The sequence below is a fragment of the Onychostruthus taczanowskii genome, unplaced genomic scaffold (assembly GCF_017590055.1).
Source record: "Onychostruthus taczanowskii isolate IOZ18803 unplaced genomic scaffold, ASM1759005v1 scaffold7, whole genome shotgun sequence".
NCBI lineage: Eukaryota > Metazoa > Chordata > Aves > Passeriformes > Passeridae > Onychostruthus > Onychostruthus taczanowskii.
In genome coordinates this window covers 225,314-252,082 of record NW_024504786.1, presented here as the reverse complement: position 1 = coordinate 252,082, position 26,769 = coordinate 225,314, and the positions used below count along the sequence as shown (strand labels likewise).

The 26,769-nt window shown below is 45.6% G+C and overlaps 1 protein-coding gene across 1 annotated transcript in view; it reads left to right on the top strand.

Annotated features, from left to right (window-relative positions):
• Positions 1-26,769, top strand: part of PDE4B (phosphodiesterase 4B) — a 134,463-nt gene that overhangs the window by 14,871 nt on the left and 92,823 nt on the right. The gene's annotated exons all lie outside the window — the stretch shown is intronic.

Below are 26,769 nucleotides of genomic sequence, written 5' to 3'. Positions count from 1 at the left end.
GCCAGGCTGGGAGGTGTCCCTTCCATGGCATGGGTGGCACTGGATGGGCTTTGAGGACCTAACTTACCCCAGGTTGTGTTTGTAGGGTTTTTTTTGGGTTTTCTTTTCCTGGCAAACCGATATTCCAGGGCACCACGCTGTGTTTGAAGCAAGAGCAGACCCAATTCAGTAATTGCACCCAAAAATGTTCAGGTTCATCTGCTGGTTTTAATTGGGTTTTGGTCCCTTAATAAGCCCCCTGTGGATAATTCTGTGGAAAAGTGCAGTGTGATCACTTTATTTCTTCATTCTCAAAATGTCTTTGTGTGGAACCTGTGATTCCTGGCAGTGTTTTGGATTTTGGAGAGCTGGATTTTATGAGTTTGCATTAATTTTTAACAGCTGAAGATATCCATAGGGTGTCCTGATGGAGTACAAGTGAAAATTGTTCCAGTTTTGTTGTTGAAATAAGAATTGGGAATTTAGCCACTCCAAATTTTGAGTTGTTGTGTGGTTGAGGGCAGTTGATCTGATAAAAATGAGGCTGAAACGCAGGAATTGCCAACATAAATCCCAATTCTTTGTTTTCCTTGCAGCACAAATTGGCCAAGGGCTCTTCTCCGTGCCTGTGGGTGAGTTCTGAACTCAGCACAGCATGAGGGGAACCTGCTGTTTCCAGGAAATGTTTCATTCCTAAGTTCTTTATTATGGATGTTCACAGTCATCCCATTAATTCTTTTGGGATTTCAGTACTTTTTCCCTAATGGAATCAGTAATATTGCAGATAGAAATTCTTTGTATCTGTGGGACTTTGGTGAATGGTGTGGTCAGGATTTATGGGCACTGAGTGTATCTGGTTTGTTGTTTTCCTGTCAAAACCATGGAAAAAAGGGTTTGTGGAAGCTCTCTTTGACCTAACCCCAGGCTCTGGTGGAAATTATGATGGGAAAAAAAGAGGGAAAGGATATGGAATTTTGAGATTTCTGCCTCCTCTTGGCTGCTGATCATACCCAGAGTGGGGAATTTCCTCTTCTTGGAGGAGTGACCATCCCACTGTTGTTTCCCGTGGGATTTTGGGACTCTGTGCAGACACCTGCCAGGTGAAGCTGCTCTGTGTCAGATCCCAGCTGGAAGCTGTGGGGCATTCTGGAAGCTGGCAGTCAGGAGAGATTGCTTTTCCCCCATTATTTCGGGCTGTTCATGGCTGATTTTGCCCTTTGAGGAGCATGACTGTTCGATGATTCACGGCTGCGTTCGCGGAGGCATTCCAGCAAGGAATCACAGCCACGCCGCTCCTGTTGCTGCTTGTTTACTGCAGCAAACATCCAGAACACAAATTGGAATTCATTAATCTGCCTGCATCTTCCCAATTAGAATTGTTCAATTAATTTTCGGGGGTTTTGAGCCAGTTTCATGGGGATGATCTCCGTGTGTGCATCACACTTCACCACCGGCCTTGTGCTGAAAGCTGAGCTGCTTTAATACTGAAATCTTGATTTTAGGCCAGCAGAGAGGATTGATATTTTTGCCTCCAGCACTAAAAAAGAATTGTTTTGTGCTTTGTAATCTGTTACAACAACAATTTGCTTCTTCTTGCAATACATCTTTTTATTTGGCTGGCTGAGCAATATTTTCATTTGTAACCTCTGTGTCCGGAATGGAAAATGTAACATCAGAGCAGCCTAAGGAAACACCCTCAGAGCAAATAATTTGCATTTTCACAGGTTAATTTTAGGAGATGCTACAGAATTTTGCTGTGAAAAAAGTGTGGCAGACAGGAAGAAGCAAAGTAAGATTTTCACCAGAAAAGAAAAAGGCAGAAATAGCAAAACATCAGGGGAGATTTGAAAATTGGTATTATTTACTCTCCAGACAGTTGCTTTCTCTTAGTTCCATGAAAATTACAAGAGAAGGAAACTTCTTCTCCTTTAGGGCCAGGAATAATTCCAAAACTGTGGCAAGGAACATAATCAGGATCTGGGCACTTGGAAGAGCTTTGGAGGGAGGATGGAGAGGAGCTGAGCTCCATTCCCTGGGCAGGCTGCGAGGTCTTGAGCCTCAGTCCTTTGCTGAGCGAGGCTGCAAAGTTTTGGATTAATTAGGACCAGCTTTGGAGGGTGGGAAGAGCTCAGAACATTCTGGAAATGTTCCTCACAGGCAGGAACATCTCACCTCACAGGGGTGGATTTCTGCTCCCAGCAGAGGGACAGTGGAACTCCGGGGAGATTGAAAATTGGTATTATTTACTCTCCAGACAGTTGCTTTCTCTTAGTTCCATGAAAATTACAAGAGAAGGAAACTTCTTCTCCTTTAGGGCCAGGAATAATTCCAAAACTGTGGCAAGGAACATAATCAGGATCTGGGCACTTGGAAGAGCTTTGGAGGGAGGATGGAGAGGAGCTGAGCTCCATTCCCTGGGCAGGCTGCGAGGTCTTGAGCCTCAGTCCTTTGCTGAGTGAGGCTGCAAAGTTTTGGATTAATTAGGACCAGCTTTGGAGGGTGGGAAGAGCTCAGAACATTCTGGAAATGTTCCTCACAGGCAGGAACATCTCACCTCACAGGGTGAGGATTTCTGCTCCCAGCAGAGGGACACTGGAACTCCAGGGAGCTTCTGTGGGGAGCTGAAGGAATTCTGCAGCAGGTTGGGTTGGGAGGCATCTCAGGATTGTCCCGTTCCCCCAGCATGGCAGGGACACCTCCCACTGTCCCAGGTGCTCCAGCCCCAGTGTCCAGCCTGGCCTTGGGCACTGCCAGGGATCCAGGGGCAGCCACAGCTGCTCTGGGAATTCTATTCCAGGGCCTGCCCACCCTCCCAGGGAGCAATTCCTTCCCAATATCCCATCTAAATCTACCGTTTCCCAGCTTCCAGCCATTCCCTGTGTCTTGTCCTTGTCCCAAATCCCTTTCCAGCTTTTTTGAAGCCCCATCAGGCCCTGGAAAGCTGCCCCATAACAAGGTAGTACAAATAGTAAAACAACAGTTCTGAGCATAAAAGACCATTTGTCTTAAAAACCATTACTCATTTATCTATTTAAAGACCTTTTTTATGCAGGTGAGTACAAATCTCATTGTACTCCATGAATTCAGGGAAAAGGAGCCTCTGGCAGCAGTGCCAGGGTGTTCTGTCAGAACTCCACCTCCCACCTCTGCCTCTCTGGGCTTTGTTGGCCCACACAACTGCAAAGGAATAAAAGCTGCATCTGCTCTAAAAAAGAGCTGGAGAGAGAGGGTTCGAGTGCAGTGGGAAGGGAGGGTTGGAGCAGTCACATCCCTGCTTTGCCTGGAGGTTTATTCTGTAAAAATCCATGGTTTTGGTGAATTTGTTGTGTCAGAGATACCCTGCACAGGCTGATTAGTCACTGTAATTAAAGGTTGAAGCTCCCTGGGAAGGCAGAAGTCCCATTATTTCTGTGTGTGTTGTTTGAACTGTGGGTCAGGGAGGGAAGTAATTGCTGACAAATTGCTGGCTGCAGCTCCCAAAGTCACAGATCCACTTTGCTCCCTCCTGCACTCCCAGGGTGTGAGGCAAAACGTGGCAGGAATGTCACCAAAAACAGCAGCAAAGGGGGGATTCTGCCCCTCCCAGGTGAGGCCCCACCTGCAGAGCTGCCCCAGCACCTGGAGCTGCTGGAGAGAGCCCAGAGGAGCCCCCGGAGCTGCTGCAGGGCTGGAGCCCCTCTGGAGCCAGGCTGGGAGAGCTGGGGGTGCTCACCTGGAGAGGAGAAGGATCCAGGAGAGCTCAGAGCCCCTGGCAGGGCCTGGAGGGGCTCCAGGAGAGCTGGAGAGGGACTGGGGACAAGGCCTGGAGGGACAGGACATGGGGAATGGCTGTGAGCTGGAAAAGAGGGATTTGGATGGGATTTTGGGAAGGAATTCCTGGCTGGGAGGATGGGGAAGGGCTGGGATGGAATTCCCAGAGCAGCTGTGGCTGCCCCTGGATCCCTGGCAGTGCCCAAGGCCAGGCTGGACACTGGGGCTGGAGCACCTGGGACAGTGGGAGGTGTCCCTGCCATGGCAGGGGTGGGATTTAAGGATCCTTCTAACCCAAACCATTTCAGGATTCTTTGGTCCTGCAGCATTCCCATCCTCACTGGGACTGTTCCCAGCAGATTATTGACTTCCATGAAGACTCAGATCCTCCAGGTCTCTTCAGTGAACTCATTTTATTGATAGGATTTTTTGCTGGAGCAGCAGCTCTGTCTCCCCTGCCTCCCTTCTCCAAATAGTGATGTCTGGATTGTTGGGAAAGCTGGATTCCATTATCCCTCCCTATGAGACCAAAGCCCTCTCTCCAGGTGGTGCTGCCACCTTTACATCCCTCCGAAGAGGAAATTTCCCTAAAAGTCTTGTTTCCCTAAATTATATCCATGTTTATATGGAACAGCAATGGATTTTTTTTTTTTAATCCATCAGAATTGTGTCTTGTCCAGCATTGGAGTGAGACTGGGTTTGCTTTATTCCAATTATTGCAATGAGTGTTCTATGAAATCCAGGAAATTCTTATTTAATTCCATTTATTTTTTTATAGAGTTGAGGAACTGACAAATGGTGCAGCTCTCCCAGAGAAATTTTCACCTGGTTTCAGTGCTGGGAAATGGTTCCAGTTACTGCCTGTATCCCCTGATTCTGTGGATCCAACTCTGTGATGCCAAAACCCAGCAGGGTTTTTCTGGGCAGGATTTAATTTTGTATTTCTTCCTTACTAAAGTATAAATCTTTGTGTTGTTAATCCAATTCTTTGGTCTCTGAATAGAATAAAAGCAGCCCTTTATATTAGGCAGGACCTGGATCCAAGGTTAATTCGAATTTTATGGATAATCCCTCATTCTGTTCTGGACACAATTGGATAGACCTTCCCAGAATTTGAACATCACATCCTTAATAAGGTTTTATTTTGTTTATAAAGCATTTTAGTGGCAATGGATGAATGTTCCCACTCAGGTATCACCTCAGGAGTGTACTCCTTGATTGTTTTATTTTTAATTTGTTAGGACATCACTTTTTCTTTACTCTTAGGTTAAAAGCTCCTTTGCTTCCCGGGACACTCTGTCCCTTCACCCAGGAGTTCAGTCAGTGAGGTGAAGCCCTGGAATTCTCACTAAAAAACCAGAAATCTGATTTTTATTTCTTCTGTTGTGCAAAATACTGCCCATTTTCAGGGATTCAAACAAAGATGATTTCTTTTTGGTGTTGGCTTCTCTTCTTAAATCCCCTTAAATGTCATTTATACTGTAGGATATTATGGAATCATGGAATGGGTTGGCTTGGGGTAGAGCTGGATGAGCTTCAGGGCCCCTCCCAGTCCAAACCAGTCTGGAATTCCATGGTCTTGATGAGATGACAAAACAAATTTAGGAATGGAGTGAATTCCTTTCCAGGGATTTCTGCTTTGCTCCACAGTGCTGTCCAATTCCCAGCACTGGGAATCCTTCCTGTGGGAATTTGGGAGTCCTTGTTGCAGGAATCTGGGAATCCTTCCTGCTGGGATTTGGGGATCTTTCCTGCAGGAATCTGGGAATCCTTCGTGCTGGGATTTGGGGATCTTTCCTGCAGGAATTTGGGAATCCTTCCTGCTGGGATTTGGGAATCTTTCCTGCTGGTATTTGGGAACCCTTCCTGTGGGAATTTGGGGATCCTTCCTGCTGGAATTCTGTGTGCTGCTGTGGATGCAGATCCTTATTTTTAAACCAATTCCCTCCTTCCCAGTTGGCAGGACCCTGTTGCCTGCATGTGGAGCAGAGTTCAGTGCCAATAAATCCAGAACAAGAGGAAATGATTGGATAATTCCCTGGGTCAGCAATAATGGGAACTAATTCAGGGTACTTTGGGAGATTGAATTAGGGTTTGAAGTGGACCCTTTATTAAGAGCAATTTCAGAGGGTCCCCTTCTCCATCAAGCAATAATTCATAGGGAAAACTGCTCCTGACACCTGAAACCAGACACACAAAATGGGATTTTCAGAGCTGTTTTTAACTGGGAGCACTGGCAGTTTTGACCTTTAAATACACACTTTTTTTTTTTCCTTTTCAAATTAAACAGGATTTTTTCTTTCCTGTGTTGGGTGTAACCCTCGTTAAAGGAGGTGCCAGCACCCAGGTCCTGTTCAGTTGTAAATAAATAAGAAATAAATAATAATTTGGGGGTTGAATTACCCCAAAGAGGGCACTGAGTGTGGAAAAAATATCCTTGTTTTAGGAGAATGGAATCAGCAGAGCCTAATAAAGGAAATAAATGCCTACCACTAAAAGAATTCCTTTTTTAAAGTATTTCCATGGGTGGAAATTTCCATCCTGTCCTGCAGCTGGGTGTGTTTGAGTTTGACTTTGAGGTGACTTTGTGAAATGCTGGATGTTATTCCAGCCCTGGAAAAAGCAGGGGCTGCTCCTCTTTAATCATCAGAATTAACAGATTTTACTTCAAGTTCTCAAATATTAATTTCTGGCAGGGCTTTTCCATAGGATCTGCTGATGGGAATTGCTCTCAGAGGTTTCTTCCGATCGAAACAATTCTCCTGGAATCCTAAAACCTGTTTTTGTAGGAACTTTAGTGGTTTAAATGGAGGAATGTGGATGTTGCAGCAGTGTTGGGATGCTTTTCCAATGAATTTTCCTTGCTTTTATTTCAGTGGAAGCTTTGCTTTCCCTCATTTCCTGACAATGGTTCTGTCAGTGACAGAACTTGGGAATTCAAAGGGATTTTACCAGAAATTGGGAGGTTTTAATTTAATTTAAAATTTTAATTTAATCATGCCAAAGACTGAACATCTTTGACTGCAGACACATCCCAGGCATTCAGCTGATGATTAAAACCCAAATAAAAGGTGGAAAGGGCAAAAAAAGTGGCTGAAAACAGAAAGATTTGGGCTTTGGCCTTTTCAAATTTGTTTTAATTGGTTTGAACTGTGTGGATGCTGTGGCATGGAGTGGCCTGGAGTAGGTTCAGTCCCAAATCCTCGGCTGTCACTGCCAGTTCCCTGTGACATTTAATGTCTGTCACTTGCTCATCACTTTAAAAACAGTGGTGGAGGGGGAAAAAACTGGGAAATAATGGGAAAGCAATGCTTGTGTCAAGAAAATGCTTGAAATTCTGCACTTTAATTATTGCCTTCTGCCGTGAAAGGCACAGGTGGGAGTCATTAACTCCAAAATAACCCCGAAAAAACAACACACCCCAAAGCAGCCTCTTTGAAAACAGATAATGGGGAAATTACAGGTGAATTCAGCAATGAGAAAAATGAGAAAATTGCATAATAAGGAGAAGATTGACAGCAGTAAAAATTTTCTTGGGAAGGACCAACAGGGAGCAAAAAAGGGGGAATGTTTGGAAATTCCAGTGAAGATTTCAAACTGCACACAAGGCCCAGGATACAAGCAAATATTGTGAGGGGAAAACCACTGGAAAGACCAAATGTAGGAATTACTGCCTGGAAAAAGGCCTCTGCATTCCAGAGCATTTACTGGGGTATTAATCCAAAGAATGTTTGGGAATTCCGATGAAGATTTCAAATTATGAGCTAATACGAGGGAAAAAACACTGGAAAGTCCAACTGTGGAGATTCCTGCCTGAAAAGGGTGTCTTATCTGTACTCCAAAGCTTTTATTGGGGCATTAATCCAAGGAACGTTTGGGAATTCTGATGGAGATTTTGAATTGCACACAAAGCTGGAGGTACAAGATAATATTGTGAGGGAAAAAACCACTGCAAAGGCCAAATGTGGAAATTCCTGCCTGGAAAAGGGTCTCATATTGGGGTCTCTCTGACTGGGGTCTTAATCTCAGAAATGTGTTGGCAAAATGGAACATGAGTGGGTTTGGAAATGAAGGAAGATAGGCTGGAATTACACCTGGCAGGGAAAAAGGTTCAAAGACCTCTCCTGGAGCCCCCAGGGGTTGCTGAGTGTCCCTCCAGTCAGGAACATTGCTGGGATGGGCACTGGGACAAGGGACAGAATAATCAGGAGCCCTTGGAAGTGCTGAGGAACTTCTTAATAATCAAAGCCATTAAAATATAATGAGAAGAGGGGGAGGGCTCATCCTGGCTCATCCCCTGCTTGCTGCTGTGTGGGGGGAAATTTCCCTTGGATTCTTCCTGGGATTTTAAAACACCAAGTGCCCCCTCCAAAACCCCCTGGATGGGGAAGGGAAATTTCCCTTGGATTCTTCCCAGAATATTAAAACAGTGACTGTCCCCTCCAAAAACCTTCCTGGATGTGGGATCCGGGGGGGAAGGGAAAATTCCCTTGGATTCTTCCTGGGATATTAGAGCAGTGACTTCCCTGTCCAAAATCACCCTGGATGTGGGATCCAGGGTGGGGAAAGGAAATTTATTTCCCTTGGATTCTTCCTGGGATGTTGAAACACACAGTGCCTCCACCAAACCCCCCTGGATGTGGGATGCAGGGTGGGGAAGGGAAAACTTTCCCTCTGATTCTTTCTGGGATATTAAAACAGTGACTGCCCTCTCCAAAAACCCCCCTGGATGGGGAAGGGAAATTTCCCTTGGATTCTTCCCGGGATATTGAAACACCAAGTGCCCTCTCCAAAAACCCCTCTGGATGTGGGCACCGAGTGTCCCCTCCAATCCCCCTGGATGGGGAAGGGAGAATTGCCCTGGATTCCTCCCGGGATATTAAAGCACCGAGTGCCCCCTCCAGTCCCCCTGGATGTGGGATGCAGGGATCCGTGCCGGCTCAGCTGTTCCCGAGCGGGAGAGGCGAGGGATGCTTCCTGCGGCATTGTTGTAACCATGACTCCACGGACGTCATCCCGGGAAAATAGCGCCGGGAACATTTGTGGAACAAAGCTGAGGGTCCTGGCGGAGCGCTGCCATATGCACGCCGCTCATTTGCATATAGATTAACTCGCAGAAATTGAAACCGGAGCTGCTAACTGAGCCGCGGGAATAGTTGCAGGATTCAGGAAGGTGATTCCAGGGGGATGTTGGGATGGGGACGGGGTAGGTTCATTCCCAAAGATGCTTTGGCTCTGCTGATTCAGCAGCTTTGGTCCTGCCCTCTGGAATAATCCTGGTGGGAGCTGGGATGGAAAAGCATCAGAGCCCTGGGAGTGCTTTGAAGTTGTTTTCATGGCTCTGTTGGACCTCGAGTGACCCTGATGATAAAAAACACTGGAAAAAGGGGGGAAACAGATGGGAAACAGAGAGGGATGAAGGAGTGCCAGTGGAGAGGGAATGGTGTGGAGGGAAAGGACCAAGGGGATGGAGGCTGGAGGAGGCCGGAAAAAGGGGGGAAACAGATGGGAAACAGAGAGGGATGAAGGAGTGCCAGTGGAGAGGGAATGGCATGGAGGGAAAGGACTAAGGGGATGGAGGCTGGAAGAGGAGAGAGGAGGGATGGATGGATGGATGGATGGATGGATGGATGGATGGGTGGATGGATGAATGATGGATGGATGATGGATGGATGGATGGAGGGATGGATGGATGGATGGATGGAGGATGGATGGATGGATGGATGGAGGATGGATGGATGGATGGATGGAGGATGGATGGATGGATGGATGGAGGATGGATGGATGGATGGATGGAGGATGGATGGATGGATGGATGGAGGATGGATGGATGGATGGATGGAGGATGGATGGATGGATGGATGGAGGATGGATGGATGGATGGATGGAGGATGGATGGATGGATGGATGGAGGATGGATGGATGGATGGATGGATGATGGATGATGGAGGGATGGATGGATGAAGGATGGATGGAGGGAGGCAAAGTGGGGCAGGGGTCAGCAGAGCTTGGACACCACAGCCGGACCTCCCTCCTCTTCCCCATCCTACCAAGATTCCATTCTGCTGCCTGGTTTTGTTTCCAAAAGCTGGAAAGGGGAAGGAGCACCGGGCTCTGGGCACAGGCACAATCCTCTCTGGATCCACATGGATTCTCTGCTCCTGGGAATGTGGGGCATCCCTGGGTCCTGCTGCCCTGCTGAAGGCACATTCCCTTTCCTTCCTGGCCACTCCATGCCATGGTTGGAATATTTCCCACCTGGAAGATCCTAACAAGGTACAGGGATTCTGCCCAAGGGCTTCTGTGTGCAGCTGCCTTAGGATTTATCACAAAAACACTTAAAATTGAATTTTTGGGTTTTTGTTTTTGTTTATGCCAAGGCCTCCCAGTTCTGCTCCAGTTTTCCCTTGAGTGGAATGAAAAAATATAGTGGGATTGTACAGGAATGATCCCATTGGAAATGGTGAAAAAGTAAATCCCCCCTCATTTGCAGTGGAGTTGTTTGGCACGAGGTCAGAGCAGCAGGAAATCATTCCAAGGGAATTCCCAGGTGTCCTTCCAAGCTGACAGGGTTTTCCTGGAAATTTGAAATGCACCTCCAAGGAACAGGCTTTCTTACCCCCTTGAAAATTGAAATTTTACCAATAATTCTCAATTATTTTTCCATGAAAACTGAAGCTTTACTGATAATTAACAAAATTAATGAACTGAAAGATTAATTATTATTTTGGATATTTGACCTTTTAAAGAAGACAGAGTTATCCATATTTGTGGATAAATATTGCTATCAGAGCTTTTTTGTGTGTAAAATAAATTGTCAGGAAATAAACTGGTAGTAAACATTTTTATCTCTTGATGTAGTGAGAGGAAAACAAAGTTTTGAATAAGTTCCTGTGGTTTTTTTGTGCTGCTCAGAGAAGTCCTGGGAAAATTTACTTCAGAGAATACTAATTCAGCAGAAAATTTAATTCAGCAGAAATCCTGGAGAAATTAAGATTTCTTTTCATTCCTGTGGGTTTTTCCAGCCTAAAAACTAGGCATCCCTTTCCCAGTCAGGAATGTTCCTGTGCTCAGGTGACTTTCCTGCTCTCTTTTAAGCCAAAGGGCATTTTTTCCCAGTAAAAATTTCCAGTAAATCCTAAAGTAGTTATCATCCATAACCATATTCCATGAGAGTGCTGCTGTTGGGATTCTCTGGGCTGGAAGGAGCATTTGGGAAGTTTTTCCCTTTATTGAGGGCATCCAGATTGTCTCCAATAGATCAAAGTCCCTCTTCGTGGAGTGATGGGTCTGACTCATCTTCAGCTGAGTCATCCCGAATATTGAGCCATCCTTCAAAGGAAGGAAATCTTGGAAAACTTTTCTCTCCTGGCAACCCCCACAAGAAAGGCTCGAGTCAATAAATCCAACACGGGAGAGGTGACATCGAAGGATTCCAAGTTTTCTTTGGCAAAACACATCCCAGCGTGAGAAGGAAGGTAAATCCCTTCTCAGCTGCGCCAAAATCCTGGGATTTTGGGGGCTGTGACCTCGGATTAAAGCTTCCTCTCTCCATTGTTTATCCACGCTGGGAATCATTGTTGGGTTTTCCAGAATTCCCTGGCGCTCTGCAAACCTCTGTGATGTCTTGTGCAGGCTGCCCTGGAGCAGAGGCTGGGCAGAGCTCCAGAATAAAGCAGGGATTGATTCAAAGGATCTCCTCCATGGATCCACCTTGGGCAGCACAAGAGCCCAGCCAGGGCTGCCCCCAAGATGAACCCAAATGGTCCCAAAATGCACGAGCGCTCCCGGGGTCTCTCCCTGGGATCAGCTCTGCTCCATGTGCACATTGCAGTTCAGTGTCCAATTCCAGCTCAGCCCCTGCACTCCCATCCTGCTTGTTTTTCTCTCTGCAGCCCACGGGGTTTGTGCTCCTGGCCTGAGATTTGGATCATTTGTCCTTGGTGCCCAGCTGGAGCAGGAATTGTTTTGTGTCCCTGCTCTGTGCACAGAGCTCACCATCCCATAATATGAACCCAGCCCCACACACTAAAGCAGCTCAGAGTCTGAGAATAGAAAACCCAAAACCTGAGGCATCACCTGAAGGTGGAGTTTGGAGTGAGCCACAGGACAACCATTCTGGCCTGGGAAATCATTCCAGGCAGGAAGAGAGGATGGGTGGGATGAGCTCACCTAGAAACTTGGGAGCAAAGGAAGTGGCTGCTGCAGCGATTCCCTGCTGGATGCATCCCAGGATTTGTGCTGGGTGTCGTTGTCCAGAGAGATTCCTGCCAGCCCTGGGCCAGCCTGGAAGGAGGCATTGGAGTGAGGAACATCCTGGGTGCAGTTCAAACGTGGAATCTGGGAATGGATTGAGTGGGAGAACCTTAAATCCCATCACAGGCAGGGACACCTCCCACTGTCCCAGGCTGCTCCAGCCCCAGTGTCCAGCCTGGCCTTGGGCACTGCCAGGGATCCAGGGGCAGCCACAGCTGCTCTGGGAATTTTATTCCAGGGCCTGCCCACCCTCCCAGCCAGGAATTCCTTCCCAAAATCCCAATATCTGAATCTACCCACATTCAGCTCACAGCCATTCCCTGTGTCCTGTCCCTCCAGGCCTTGTCCCCAGTCCCTCTCCAGCTCTCCTGGAGCCCCTCCAGGCCCTGGCATGGGCTCTGAGCTCTCCTGTATCCTTCTCCTCTCCAGGCTGGGCATTCCCAGCTCTCCCAGCCTGGCTCCAGAGGGGCTCCAGCCCTGCAGCAGCTCCGGGGGCTCCTCTGGGCTCTCTCCAGCAGCTCCACATCCTCCTGATCCCATATTCCTGGTGTCTGCAGCTTTAAAACTGAGCTGGGTTGACTCAAATCCCTCCCTGGGATGTGTGGAAGAGGGATTTGTACTACTCCATCTGCTACCTGAGGAGGAGGGCGAGAAACGCACTTTAATGAGGAGAACTTGGGGAAGACAAACATATGGACTTGGGAATTTGATGGATTCCTTTTTAATAGTTCAGAGCTCTCCAAGTGAGGCTGAAAGCATTATAATTCCCAGGAAAAAGGCACAGGGAGCAGCTCAATTGGACGTGAGCAAGATGATGTGAATGGAAAACAGGGAGTACTGAAATAGCTTCCCGTGGTAGGTTCTCTGTCAAGAAAGTGGAGTTTTGCAGTTCTTCCCTCCTAAATCAACAGTTTAGGATAAAAACACAGGAATTTCTCAGCTGGATTTTTAAGAGGTACAGGATTGTAGAAATTTGGGGGAAATTGAACAACTGGGGACTTCCAGCATGGTTACAAAACTCACACTGAGCTATTTTTATTCCATATCCAAGAGGAGAGAGGTGGAGTTATAGGGAGGGAGTTTGGAAACAGAACAGATAAATTTGGAATATTGATTTGCCACTTGTAGTTTTTCCCTGGCTTCCACCTTTCCTAAAAAAATTCCCTTTGGATGGGAGGTCACATCCAGCAAAGCTGCATTCCCACCTCCTGATTCCTCTGCTTCCCACCTCAAATTTTCCAGATTTTTCCTTCCCTTTTCTGGCTTTGGAAATTTCTGAGCTTCTTTAAAGATTTTAAACTAAAATTTTATTTAAATGCAAATAAAGCAGAGTTTATTTTAATTTAGATTTTAAGAATTCGTGGAGTATCCATTCCAAACTTAGGGAATACTGCAGTGGTGTTACCACAGAATTCCAGTGGTGCTCTTTATCTGTTTATCCTCTTCCAGACCTCTATTTTTGAGGATTCTGATCCATAGGCACTAAAAGAGCTAAAATTTGATGTTTTGTTCTCTTAGAGCATTAAAATACCTTTGGAAAAGAGCTTTGCCATAAATTATTCAAGTGATAAATATATTTGGGAAGAGTTCAAGGTTGGATGGGACTTTGAGTAACCTGGGATGGTGGGAGGTATCTCTGTCCATGGCAGGAGCTGGAATGGGATGGGATTTAAGCTCCTTTCCATCCCAAACCACTCCACATAATACAGATTTTATCTTTCCATACTAAATGTGAAATCCATGTTTTTATTGACTTGATATATTCAGCATTTTTTCCAAATTTCTTACATTTATGGGAAGGTTCCTAATTGCCAGCCATGGGATTTGATGGTTTCCTTGAGTTTCATCCCAAAGAAGTCTGGGAAAATATAGGATAATAATTAGGTGCTATTTTCTTATATAGAGATATAAAAACATACATATAAATATATAAATATGGATCTAAAATCCTGGAATGACAAACACGTGCACAGTCAGGATGCAGCTGTTGGGGAAAAACATCCCTCAATCACGGGAACAATTGGGAAAACAAATCCTGTGCCATTTTTAGGCCATCTCCAGAGAAGGGCTCATCAAATCTGCATGAATTCCATCCCAGAAAGGGCTCCCAGCTCTCCCTGGGCCCGTGTTTTCTCTGGAATGTCGTGCTCTGCACATCCAGGCAGGGTTCAGGAGGGTCAGGCTGTGATGGATTGCACTTGGCAGCTCCGTGGCCTCAGGGCTTCCGAGGGAGCTTCCTTGGAAGGCAGGTGAGCTGCTGGGAAAGAGGAATTAGCCTTTTCTGTCCTTGCTGCAGTTTTTCCCTGTCCTCTTCCCTTTTTTTTTTTTTTTTTTTTTTTTTGCATTGTTATGGATTAGCTGGTGGTTTCAAACATCCATGGAAAAGGCAGAGCAGCTGGAGCCCTGTGGGGGTCAGAGGTGTCCTTGGGGGTTCCTCTAACACCTGGAGGTGGCACCCGGGCTCCCGTGGCTCATCCAGCTGTAGGACTGGATCTATTCCAATGGGAGCCCACCAGAGAGAGCCTGGCTGGGAATTGTCACACCTGGTGGTTCTGAAGGAATGGGAATGATTCTGAGAGCTGCTGTCACCATCTCTGCCACCAGAGATTCCACAGGGATTAAACCTCTGGGCTGGAGAGGAGAAGGATCCAGGGAGAGCTCAGAGCCCCTTGAAGGGCCTGGAGGGGCTCCAGGAGAGCTGGAGAGGGACAAGGAATGACAGGACAAAGGGAATGGCTTCCCAGTGACAGAGGCTGGATGGGAGGTTGGGAAGGAATTCCTGGCTGGGAGGGTGGGCAGGCCCTGGAATAGAATTCCCAGAGCAGCTGTGGCTGCCCCTGGATCCCAAAGCCAGGTTGGGCACTGGGGCTTGGAGCAGCCTGGGACAGTGGGAGGTGTCCCTGCCCATGGGAATGGGATGGGATTTAAGGTCCCACCCAACCCAACCCAACCCATTCCCAGATTCCATGCTGCACAGCTAAAGCAGGGAGTGCCACATTCCATCTTTTCTGGATTTTTTACCTGGAAAACAAACGTGAGCCTTCACAACAGGATGGATCCTGGAGTTCCCTGCCTTTTCCTGGCAGGGTTTGCTGGGAGCTGCCATGGGATCAGCACTCCTGGAATGCTTTTTAATCTCCTGTAATCACATCCATCATCAACATAATGAATTCCCATCCTGCTCCTCTCCTGCCTCTCATGGAAAACCATCTGAAACTGCTCCTAATGCAGGATTTTCCTGAAGTATTCCAAGTAATTCTCTTTTGATCCAGCTGTTAATTGCTAATTTTGATGGCATTTGTTTTACCTGGAATTATCTTTTCTCAAAGTGTGGAACAGCTTTGTTGGGAAGTTCTCTTGGCATAAATTTCAATCCAGGGAAGGATTTTCCTGAACATGGAACTTTTCATGGTCGTGTTGGAAGTTTTCCACAATTGACTGGGGCTGGAATTTCATGTGAAGGGTGAACTTTGCATTCTCATTTGATTTTATGATTTTAGTTGAATGCTAATGAGCCTTTAATTATAATTTCTGAAAGTTAATGACTGAGATAATGGGCTTGGGGCTGTTCCCTGTGCTGCTCCATGGGGAATATCCAGATTCCTGCACATCCTCGGGATGAGCAGTTGGATGCAGCTCCAGGCTGGGAACAAGCCCTGCTTTCCCCAGCTCTGGCTGCTGGAGGAGGAATGGAGGGGCAGGTGCCAATCTTCCTCTCCATGACCAGGGACAGGATCCAGGGGATTTCCTGTGCCAGGGACAGTTGAGGTTGGATATTGGGAAAAGGGGGAGGAGGGGCACTGAACAGATTCCCAGGGAATGGTCCCATTCCCAAGGCTGCCAGAGCTCCAGGAGCGTTTGGAAAACAGGCCCAGGGTGGGATTGTTGGGGGGTCTGTGCAGGGCCAGGAGCTGGATCAATGATCCCTGTGGGTCCCTACAGCTCAGCACATTCCATGATTTTCTGGTTGTGACATTCCTTTGTTCCTGATGTTCTGTTCTGGCACCACCTCACTCCTCTCCCTCTCCACCCCTGCGTGGTTCTTCTGAACTTGGAAGCACAGGATTGATCCCAGTGCTGGACAAACCAACTTCCCATCCTCATCCTCACATTCCCTGTGAAACTCCCCAAAAACTATTGAACTGGGTCAACCAAACCCAAATTTTGAGTTCTTCTCCTCAAGACCCCGGAGCTGATTGTGCTATTGCTGCTGCAGACCCACTCTGCCTTCCCCATGTTGTTTTCCTGTTGCTTTTCTATGGAAAAAGAGGATTATTCTGGTTGCAATTTCCATGGAAACAATTACCATAAAGTATTGATCGCCCAGGATAGATTGGGAAGCATGAAAGGATAGAGGTTGTCTCCATGGAAACACGGACATTTCTAGCTTTTTATTCCTTGAGAAAAGAATTCTTATGGCTTTCCTTTAAACAAGTTCCTGGTCCAATTGAAAATAATTGTGTAGTTTTAATTAAAATTCTTGGTGTAATCAAAAATCTGTTTTAATAGCATTCCTATATTGCAAAGAAAAGTGTGGAATAGCATTTTCCTAAAAAAACAAAAACAAAAAACAAAAAACAAAAAAACAATAAAGGATTTGCATCATTTGCACAGCATTTTTCACACTGAGAAGTAGCTGAGCCACATCATTAATTGTCCATGAAAAACAGGCCAAAATTTGGCTTTTTCCTTTCGGAATTTTTGATTTTTTGGTAGGATTTTAGTGTTTTGTAGGATTTTAATGGGTTGGTAAAGGAATCACCAGCGTGGGACAGTTCCATGTGGCACAGGCATTTCAGCTCCTCAGGTTGGAATTTGCTTCAGGAAGAACTGAAGTTGGTCTTGAATTCTTCTGATTTCAAATCCTTTATTCCTCATCTGGGAACCTCCAAGGCTTCAGTTGCTGGGGATGTTTTGGGCACTTCAGAAATTCCTCAGGGAAATGATGAGAGGAGAGATCCTTTGTTGCTTCAGGAGTGGTTTGGATGCTCAAACCTCAAATCCCAGAATCCCAGGCTGGTTGGGGTTGGAGGGACCTTCAAGCCCATTTTGTTCCTCTCCGGACACCTTCCACTGGCCTGGGACACTTCCAGGGACCCAGGGGAGTCCATGACCTCTGTGGCTGAAAAATTCCCAAAGAACCCATCCCAACTGCCAGTCTGGAAATCATTCCAAGCTTTTCCCTGGATGGTTTGGGATTTACAGGCGCCTTGCAATGGGTTTAGAAATCTTGTGGAATAAATGGCCCAGAGAAAAACCCCTGGAACATCCAAATCCCCGTGGAGGAGTCTGGGTTTGGAACGGGGTGGGCTTGAAGGTCCCTTCCAACATGGAATCATGGAATGATGTGTCTGGAAAGGCCCTTAAAGCCCATCCAGCCCCACCTCTGCCATGGAAATGGATTTTTTCTGTTTCTAGCTTAATACTCTTAAAGTGGAGTTTTGCTTTTATGGCTTTCTGTCCATTTTTCTGTACCAGACTCCAAAGAGTTTTTCATCATTCCCTTTTTCAAATCAAAAGTTCCGAGCTGACCTCACTTCCAGATCCTGCTCTGCATCATTCCTTACGTTTAGATCTCGATTATTCCCAACAAATCCAGTATTTTTCCTGCTCTATCCCACAAACCTTTGCTTTCTGTGCTCTGTCTTCCCGCTCTGGTTCCCTTCATCAGCATGAGAGCTGATAAATATTTAGTGTGATATAAATAAGTACCTCGATACCACATTAAACATTCCATCAATTAAAATTCCTGCTAATTGAATGCAAAACTTGTCAGTCTGAGGGAAAATAAGTCCATTAAGGCAGGAAAAATGGCATTTAAGAAGGAATGGGATTGTTTTGGCAGCTGTGAAACAATTGCAGCTTTTTCAGACTATATATAATTATTTTCTACTCTTTTTAAGCTTTTTTCCGTACAAATTGAGGGTGAGACCTTGCTAGGGATTTGGGTATTCCAGAAACAGGAATGTGCAAACTCCTCCTTTTCAGCAGGAAACAATCAGGCTGTGGAGACAAAACAAAGATTTTTTTACATCATTTTTTTTTCTTTTTTTTTTTCATTCCAGGATATTTTCCCTCCCTTTTTTTTTTTTTTTTTTGGTGGCATCAGGAATCTCTGGTTTTTGTAACTTGGTTTCAGACTGTTTCTATTTGTACTTGGATTTATGGAGTTAATCCCTGGTTGCAGTCACAGAACTCTGGAATGTTTTGGGTTGGGAAGGACCTTGAGGATGATCCCATGGGCAGTGACACCTTCCCACTATCCCAGACTGCTCCAAGCCCCATCCAACCTCAACCAAAACTGGGAAATACTCCATGTTTAATTTTGGAAATGAGGGAAAATGAGAATTACTACATAGCAGATCTGCTGAAGCAAGAGGAAGGGGGAAGTGAGAGGATCCAGGAAAAGCTGAGGATGACGGAGCAGAGGAAAACCAGGAGCTGGAGGATGCACGGGTGTGTGGGCTGGCAGAAAATGTGGATCAGCAGGAGACAGAGCAGTCTGGGATGTCAGCAGGGGTTGGGGGATGACAAAGCAGGTATTTAAAGCTGAAATCTGCCACTGGAACTGGGATTTGCTTCCCAAATTCCTGGTTTAATCCAGAGTTGGCAGCTGCTGACGTGTGGCTGGGAGCAGAGTTTGTCCTGGAGATCTGCAGGGAAAATCAGAGTTTGTGGTGGAGACCTGGAGTGAAGGACTTGGAGAGGCCAGGGAAAATCCTAACGAGTCAAATATTCCCCTTTTGTGTCCTTTTTCCTGGAAAAACACAAACAAATGGATTGTGGGGAGGGCACAAAGGGTTTCCTGTGCTGGGATATGAGGTGGCTCTGGGCTGATGAGGTCAGGGAAGAGATCAGCCTTGGAGTTTGGGATGTTCCTGCTGCTCCTTGATGCTGAACCTATGGGTTGTTTTCCTTCTGCTCCCAAAACAGGGGTGGTGAGAGCTCAGCCTCTGCCCCAAAAACGGGAGGAGCACTGGGAAATCTCCAGCTGGGAGTTTGTGCTTTGATCATGGACATTGCCCTGTGGAAGCAGGAACTCACTGGGAAGGAGCCTGTTCAAAACCATTCGTTTATCCCTGATTTAGGCAGAGTTTTCTGCCCAATGTTTCCCAATTTTTATGTAATTCTTGGTGGCTTGGGAAGTTTTTTCTCAGAGTCCCCTTTGGCATTTGGTCCAGTTGGAGATTTTTCCATCCTGGACTGGTTTGGATTGGGAAGAACCTTAAAGCTCATCCCACCCACGGGCAGGGACACCCTCCATAGACCAGGGATCCAGCCTGGCCTTGGGCACTGCCAGGGATCCAGGGGCTGCTCTGGGAATTCCATCCCAGCCCCTCCCCACCCTCCCAGCCAGGAATTCCTTCCCAATCTCCCATCCATCCCTACCCTCTGCCAGTGGGAGCCATTCCCTGTGTCCTGTCCTTCCATGCCCTGTCCCCAGTCCCTCTCCAGCTCTCCTGGAGCCCCTTTAGGCTGTGAGAAGCCCCATAAAGCTGGAATTCCTGGAGCAGTGCCCATGGGACCACTGCTCCTGATGGAGGGGGCTCTCTTCCCTCGGGATCTGTGGAACATGGGAACAAGTCGAGGTTTGGAACTGAGTTGTCATTCCAGGGATCTCTCTGTGTTCCCAATCTCATTTCGGTGTTACCTGAATCAAATCAGGGACAGCAGCAGTGGCTTTGTCACTGCACCCAGCAAATCCCATTTTTATGAAGTCAAACCTTTCCTGTTTGTTTTGAGAACTCTGAGGTGAATATTGCAATATCCAGAGGAATAACCTGTTTTCCCTTGGGAAGGAGAATGTGTCCTTTATCAGCCTCAGCAGAATACTGGGATTGGAGATGTCAGGTGGGAAAGAAACTTTTTTGTTATTATCGAGGCCTTTGCTGACATCTTTAATCTCCAGATGAAACTCTTTCATCTTTTATGAGAAAGAAATGATTCAATATCCCTGCAAGGTGCACAGCAAACCTCTGCCTTGCTTCCCCATCATTCCATCAGCTCAGTCAGCTGGAATTCCAGCCCTTTCCCAGCCCTGTTCTGCAGGAAGCCCATCTGGAATTTTATATTTTAAATTCCAAGCAAACCCTTTAATCTCCAGCTGTCCCAGCTGCTGCTTGCCTGGAAGTTGAGGGGTTATTTTTGTGTTAATTTGGAAGGAATACTTGGAAAAATTCTGTCAGTGCAGAAATTTTTGGGATGCTTTCTGTCTGTGAATTCCAGAATCCCAGGATCACTGAGGCTGGAAAAGCCCTCTAAGACCACTGAGTTTCTTCACAGAATTCCAGGATGGTTTGGGTTGAAAGGGAACTTAATCCCATCCCATTCCATCCCTGCCACCCCTTCCACCATCCCAGGGTGCTCCAAACCATTTCTAGTCTGGCCTTGGACACTTCCAGGGATGGAGACTCCACAACCTCCTTGGAACCCCCAAACTCACAATTAACCCATCCTAACAGCCAGCCCAACCATGGGAAGAAGCTTCCATCATTTCAAGGATCTTCTCAAATTAAAGGTGCCATCCAGGAGACCTTTATTCCTCTGGGACCTGATTCCCTCTTGGAAAAACACCAGGAAAAAAAAGCTCCTGCACTTCATCCCTGCTGTTATTTTCATTCCTTTGTGTTCTGTTTGCACAGAAGCTTCACAATCCCATTTGCTGCCTCCCACACTGAGCTGGTGCCTCCCAAATGCAGCAGGTTCCTGTGGAACCGGGAGCAAACACGCCCAGAATCCCAAAAAATAATGAGGAATTTTGATTTTGTGCTGTTATCTGAGTGACCAGGCAGAGGATCGGGATGTATTTGGATTTTGGGATGGGATTTGCCTCTGGGAAAGGCTCTAAATTAATTTTAGATGTTGGTTTTGGAATTGAATATTTGTGCTTTCCCATAAAATATAAAATTTATTAAAAGTATGGAAGTGTTGTTTAATCCTGGTTTTACCTCCCACTTCCCAGTTCACATCAAATTATTTGGTTCTAAATTCCTTTGGAAAAGAACTTCGTGATGAAAGAGCAGGGTTTGGGTTTTGGGAGTTGTTTAGATGCTTTCCTTGTGTGTGGTTTCCATAATTTTATCTGGAATTTCATTATTTGGAATAATTAAATGAATATAAAATACTCACTTAATGCCATGAAATTGTCACCAACAAAAAGTAGAAGAGGTTATGGTTTATTCTTGGTTTTGGCTGAAGATTTTATTTAGATTTAACTGGAAATTCCTGCTCAGAGTGCAGCAACTCATCCCAAACATTGGGAATGGGCAGATTCCATGGGATCCTGGGAGTGGCTGCCAGCCTGGAAAAGCTAAATTCATGGATACCACAAAATTGGGATGGGAATTAGAGGGTCACACAAAATTGGGATGGAATCCAGAGGTTTTGGATGGATGCAAAAACAGAACCTGAGGCAGGTGAACATTCCTGGGAAAGGGAAGCTGCAGATGGATGTGGATCAGTTTCTTGGGATTGAGCTTCCTGGAATTCCATCCATTTCAGGAGCTGCTCCCAGGAATATTTTGAATATTCATGGCACATTTTATGTACTAAGAACAGTGTGTTATGGATGGATGTTATGGCCATTGTAATTGTAAATGACAGCATTTAGCAGGGTAAAATTCCTAATTAACTCCCTAACGAGCAGCCAGGGCAATTAGCAAAGCCAGGCCTTTAAAGGATGTGGGAAGAGCTGGATTTCATGGATGTGGGTGAGGAAATTTGGAATTAAATCTGGGAGACGTGGACCTGATTCTGTGGGATTCTTTTTGAGGAAAATAGGAGTTTTCCTAAAAATCCCAGCAGTTGCCATCTTAAGGAAGATTTGTCCCATAAACTGAATTATTCATGGCAGCTGCAATGGCAGGGAGGGGCTGCAGGGAGATTAATTAATTAATTACCCCCCTCAGGCTCATTAGGGCCACTGGAAGCCCCCTGGGTGGAATTCCTGTCGTGTCCAATTAGCAGCTCATTAGTCCAGAGGTGGCTCTTTCCTTGGGGAGGAATCCCATCCCATTTGTTTGGTTCTGGTTTTATTAATTGGGACCTGATTTTGTTGACTGGAATCTGATTCTGACTTGTTTGATTCTGATTTTAATAATTTGTCCCATTTCCAGACAAAATAGTTTCCAGTTCCTCTGCAAATCCCAAAAAATTAAACATTCCCTGGCCTAAAACCTCGGTTTTCTCAGTTTTACCTAAACACACCAATGTTGGGGTTTTCTAGGTGGGCTCCTTATGTGGAAAACTTGGGGAAAAAAATCAGGCTCAGGCCAAATTTTTGTTCTTCTAAATTCAGGAGTAATTTTGCAGCTGAGTCTGCTTCCCCCCTGGAATTGCCCCTTGGAGTGGCAAAGCCTTGGAGTTTTCAGACCTTCCCATTGCAGATTTTGTGGGAGTTGTTGGAAAAATTTGGATTTTTGTGTGGAATGTGTGCGAGAATCATGAAATCATGGAATATCCTGAGCTGAAGGACACGCAGGGATCATTGAACCAAGTCCTGCCCTGCAGGACAATCCCAAAATCCCACCCTGGGCATCCCTGAGAGTGTTCTCCAAACTCAGGAGGTTTGGGAATGTGCCCATGCCCTGGGGAGCTGTTCCAGCTCCATTCCTGATATTTGGAAGGGGATGAACTCCAGTGGTTGAACTGAGCCAAACCAATCCTGGTTTTGTTCTTCCAGGATCCACATTTCCCTTCCCCGCATATCCATGGTTTTATCTGACTTCCAGATTAAGTAATCCATGGCACAACAGATCCTGTGGGAATTCCTGACATTCCAGCAGCTCAGCACCCCATCTTTTACTGATATTTGGAAGGGGATGAACTCCAGTGGTTGAACTGAGCCAAACCAATCCTGGTTTTGTTCTTCCAGGATCCACATTTCCCTTCCCCGCATATCCATGGTTTTATCTGACTTCCAGATTAAGTAATCCGTGGCACAACATATCCTGTGGGAATTCCTGGCATTCCAGCAGCTCAGCACCCCATTTTTTACCAAAAAAAACAGCCCCCCTTTTTTCAAAAAAAAAAAAAAAAAAAAAAAAAGGAAAAATCAGGATTTCAGTAGAGTTTTATATTTTCAAATGGTCATTTCAGGTTTGACTCCTCTCAGTAGCTGGGATGGTTCCCAGGACACTTCTTTGGTGATGAAGAGATTAAACCTCTGTTTTAACACGAAATTTAAGCTCATTTTCAACATCAAGCGTAATAATCTTTATCCATAAAAGACGAAAATTCCCTGCCCTGTGCTTCACCTCAACTGCTTCAACTCAAAATGTTGGGATGCTTCCTTTCATTGAAAATTCCTCTATTTATGGTGGAAAAAAACCCTAAAATGCAGTGTTTAATCCAAAAACGTGACGGGCAGAGGATAAATCTTCCTCATTTCCAAACATTTGTACAAGGGAAAGGAAAATCCATCCAAATCCAAGGGAAGAATCTCCAGGGAACAAATAAAACTTCGGGGCTGTGGAAGAATTTCACTCCCAGGCTCTTTCTTGCTGTGTGGAACATGAAGTTACGACTTTGTAGCTCTTGTTTTTCATCTGGTTTTTAATTTGATAAATTTGTTTTTAATGTTTTATTTCCCCGAGCAGCCCAACAGTGAAATTTAACAGAAATGTTTGATGATCTGCTCAGTGCACAGCAAGAATACCCTGGAATTTAGGAAAGTATCCAAGGATCAAACCCAGCAGTGGAGCTGGAGAATGACTCAAAATTACGGATTTAGAGAAGAAATAATTGCTTGATTTTTGATATTTCTTCTTTGGAGAAAACAGCAACTTCACAGGAAAATTTCAGAGAGAATTCTCTTAAATTTCAGGGTGAATTCTTTCAAAATTCAGAGTGAATTCTTTTAAATTTCAGGGTGGATTCTTCCAAATTGATCTTTTCAGGTGATTTTTCAGTACAACGCCTTTGGTATCTCTTTAATTGCAGTGCTACAAAGATTTTTTCCAGGAAAACCACCAAGGTATCATCAGCACAAAGGATTGGCCAATATATTTTCAATTAACTTCTCCAATTTCTTGACCTAATTCTGTTATCCCAGGGTTGGAAAAGAGTTCCAGGATCAAATCCAACCTCCAGGGAATGAATCCATTTTCCCTCTTGATTTTTCAGCTTTGTCACCTGCAGGTTTTCTTTCATTCTCTCATGTTCATCACCTCAAGTTTTTCTTTTGATCCTGGCTCAGAGCATCCCAAAATCCAAATATTCCAAATTATTTTGATTTTCAAAGGCCAAGCAATCCTTTCCCTCAGCATAAGTCCGTGGGTTTATTGTTTGGGTGGATACAAAGATTTCCTCCTCCAATAATCGAGATAAGTGTGTTTTCCTTGGGTTCTATTCCTAATAAAACAGTTGGGATTTCACATCTCGGGGGCTAAAAATAGCCAGGCCTTGGGTTTAATTACAGAGTTTTCTCTTCCCGAGGTTTGTGTGCGCCGCAGGTTGGAAGGGTTTTGTTTCCAAGGAAACAAACGCTCTGCGCTCACCGCGCGCGGAGGGGTCCTGCAGGAAAACGCCATCGCCATTCCCGGGAGAGGACCCGAGGTGGGAGCCAGTGCCAGTGGTGCTCCAAAGGCAGAATGCTCAGGGAGCTCCATCAGATCCTGCCCTAGCTGAGGTGGACACAATACAAACACACTCCATTTTCAGAAGGCTTCAGTCTGTTTTTATTCTGGCGTGCGTGCTTTTTATACATTCCTACAAAACCCAGAAGTTTGCACTTTACTCATTGGTCACGAGAGACAAACAAAGTGCTCATGGAATTGTTGCAGGTTTCTCTTATTTATCCTTCTTTCTGTCTTGGTTTCCATGCCAGTCGGTCTTGGTAGGAAATTCTTTCAGGGGTGAACATGGATCCTCTTCTCAAACTTCTCTCTGGCTCACAGAAGTCACTGTAAAACCTGTTCCACAAGATCCCATTTGCAGAATCATCAGCCCCTTCCCCAGTGATCCAGAACTGCTACCCCCAGAGGGAACTGGCAGCTTCCAGATTAATGTGATTTATAATGGGAATAATGCTGTAATTCCCACAGGAGTTACTGGAACAAGAATTTTTGGTTATAGGTAAAGGCAGAAGTGGTGTTTTGGGGTCAGAATTGAGCCGTCCCTTGTTTTGGCAAATTATCATGAAGAATTAATGGTTTTAGCTCAGGCTTTGTGCCCACCATTGGGATGGGGGCATCACCTCTGGGACAGCACCCGGATTCCCATTTTCCTGGCACTGGCAGGGTTTGGACCCAGCTGCTGTTGGAATTGCCTGGAAGGGCAGGTGGGCCCATCCCAACCATCTCCGTGGGGTCACTTGGTGCTCCAGGGCCCCTCGGAAGATGTGGGGCTGCAGGAGTGATGCTTGCAGCTGGAATGACACCCCTGGGATGGATCCCAGCTCTGCTTTCTCGTGGAATACTAAATTCCAGAGTAAATAAGGAAGTCAGAGTGGTTTTGCACTTTTACAGGGTGAGAGGACACAGGGAATGGCTTCCCACTGCCAGAGGGATGGATGGGATTTAGGGAAGGAATTCCTCCCTGTGAGGGTGGCGAGGAATGGAATCCTGGAATGGATTTCCTAGAGAAGCTGTGGCTGCTCCTGGATCCCTGGAATTGTCCTGGACAGGGCTTGGAGCAGCCTGGGACAGTGGAAGATGTCCCTGCCATGGCAGAGGTGGAGTGGGATCATCTTTAAGATCCCTCCCAAGCCAAACCATTCCAGGATTTTGGGAATAGTTTGGAAATAGTTGTTTTTATGCGTTGCAGGTGTGATGTGGGAAAGGGCAGAGCAGTGCCAAGGGGAGAGGCTTCCCAATCCTATCCCCATTCCTCTAAAATTAGGGAAATGGGAGCAATAAAAACAGTCTGAAAATCAGAGGAATGGGCAAAACCTTGGAGTCCAAACATTTTTGTGTGAGTGGAGGGGTTTTTTAGGGAAAACTTTGGGAAGAGCCTCTCTTCTCCCTGTTGTGAGATAAGGACATTTAGAAGGTTGGGAATGTAAGTGATGAGGAATTGCTGTTAAATATTTCAGTTAAATCCATGACATTACAGTTAAATTCAGACATTCACCGTGTGTGGATGTGTGACCTGGAATGTTCTGGGAATTGAAATCCCCCAAAGGACCTGAACCCCGCTCTGGGAGCAGCACTTCCCACCAGACCAAAGGGACTCCCCAAAGCCATCATTTTGTGTTTTAAAGTTTCTTGTTGAGCCTCCTTGGAGAACAGGTGCACGCAGGTGGAATTTGAAGGAAAATCCACTTTTATTCCCAAGGGAGCAGCTCCAAGGCTCTGTTTTTCCCCACCAGGCTCTGCATAACAAAGCTCAGCTTATCTGTGTGCAGTTAACTCTGGGAAACGTTCTGGCACAGCCACTCTTTCCAAATTGTTTAAAAATTAGTGCTGTTGTGAATGTTCACAGTTTCCAGCGTGCCAAAATCTCCTGGCTTGGCTGAGTGCAGGGAGAAAGGAATATTAATGTGCTGCTGGGGGTTGGAATGGGAGTTGTTTTCCATGGAAAAATAACTGCTGTCTGTTAGAATGCAAAATGCAAAATACTCTCAAAGCTTTAAGCCTGTAAACCAAAGCTTAAAATTAAACAAAAGATTTAACCTGAAACTTTAGGAAAAACTTCCAAACTGAAGTATTAATTAGAAAAATGTAAAATTACAATTTAAAGCAAAACCACATTAAATAAAAAAAATAAAATTTTAATGTTTAAAATATATTTAAAAATAGTTACAAAAGTAAATAAAAAAGTAAAATACGAAGCTATAAGTTTGTA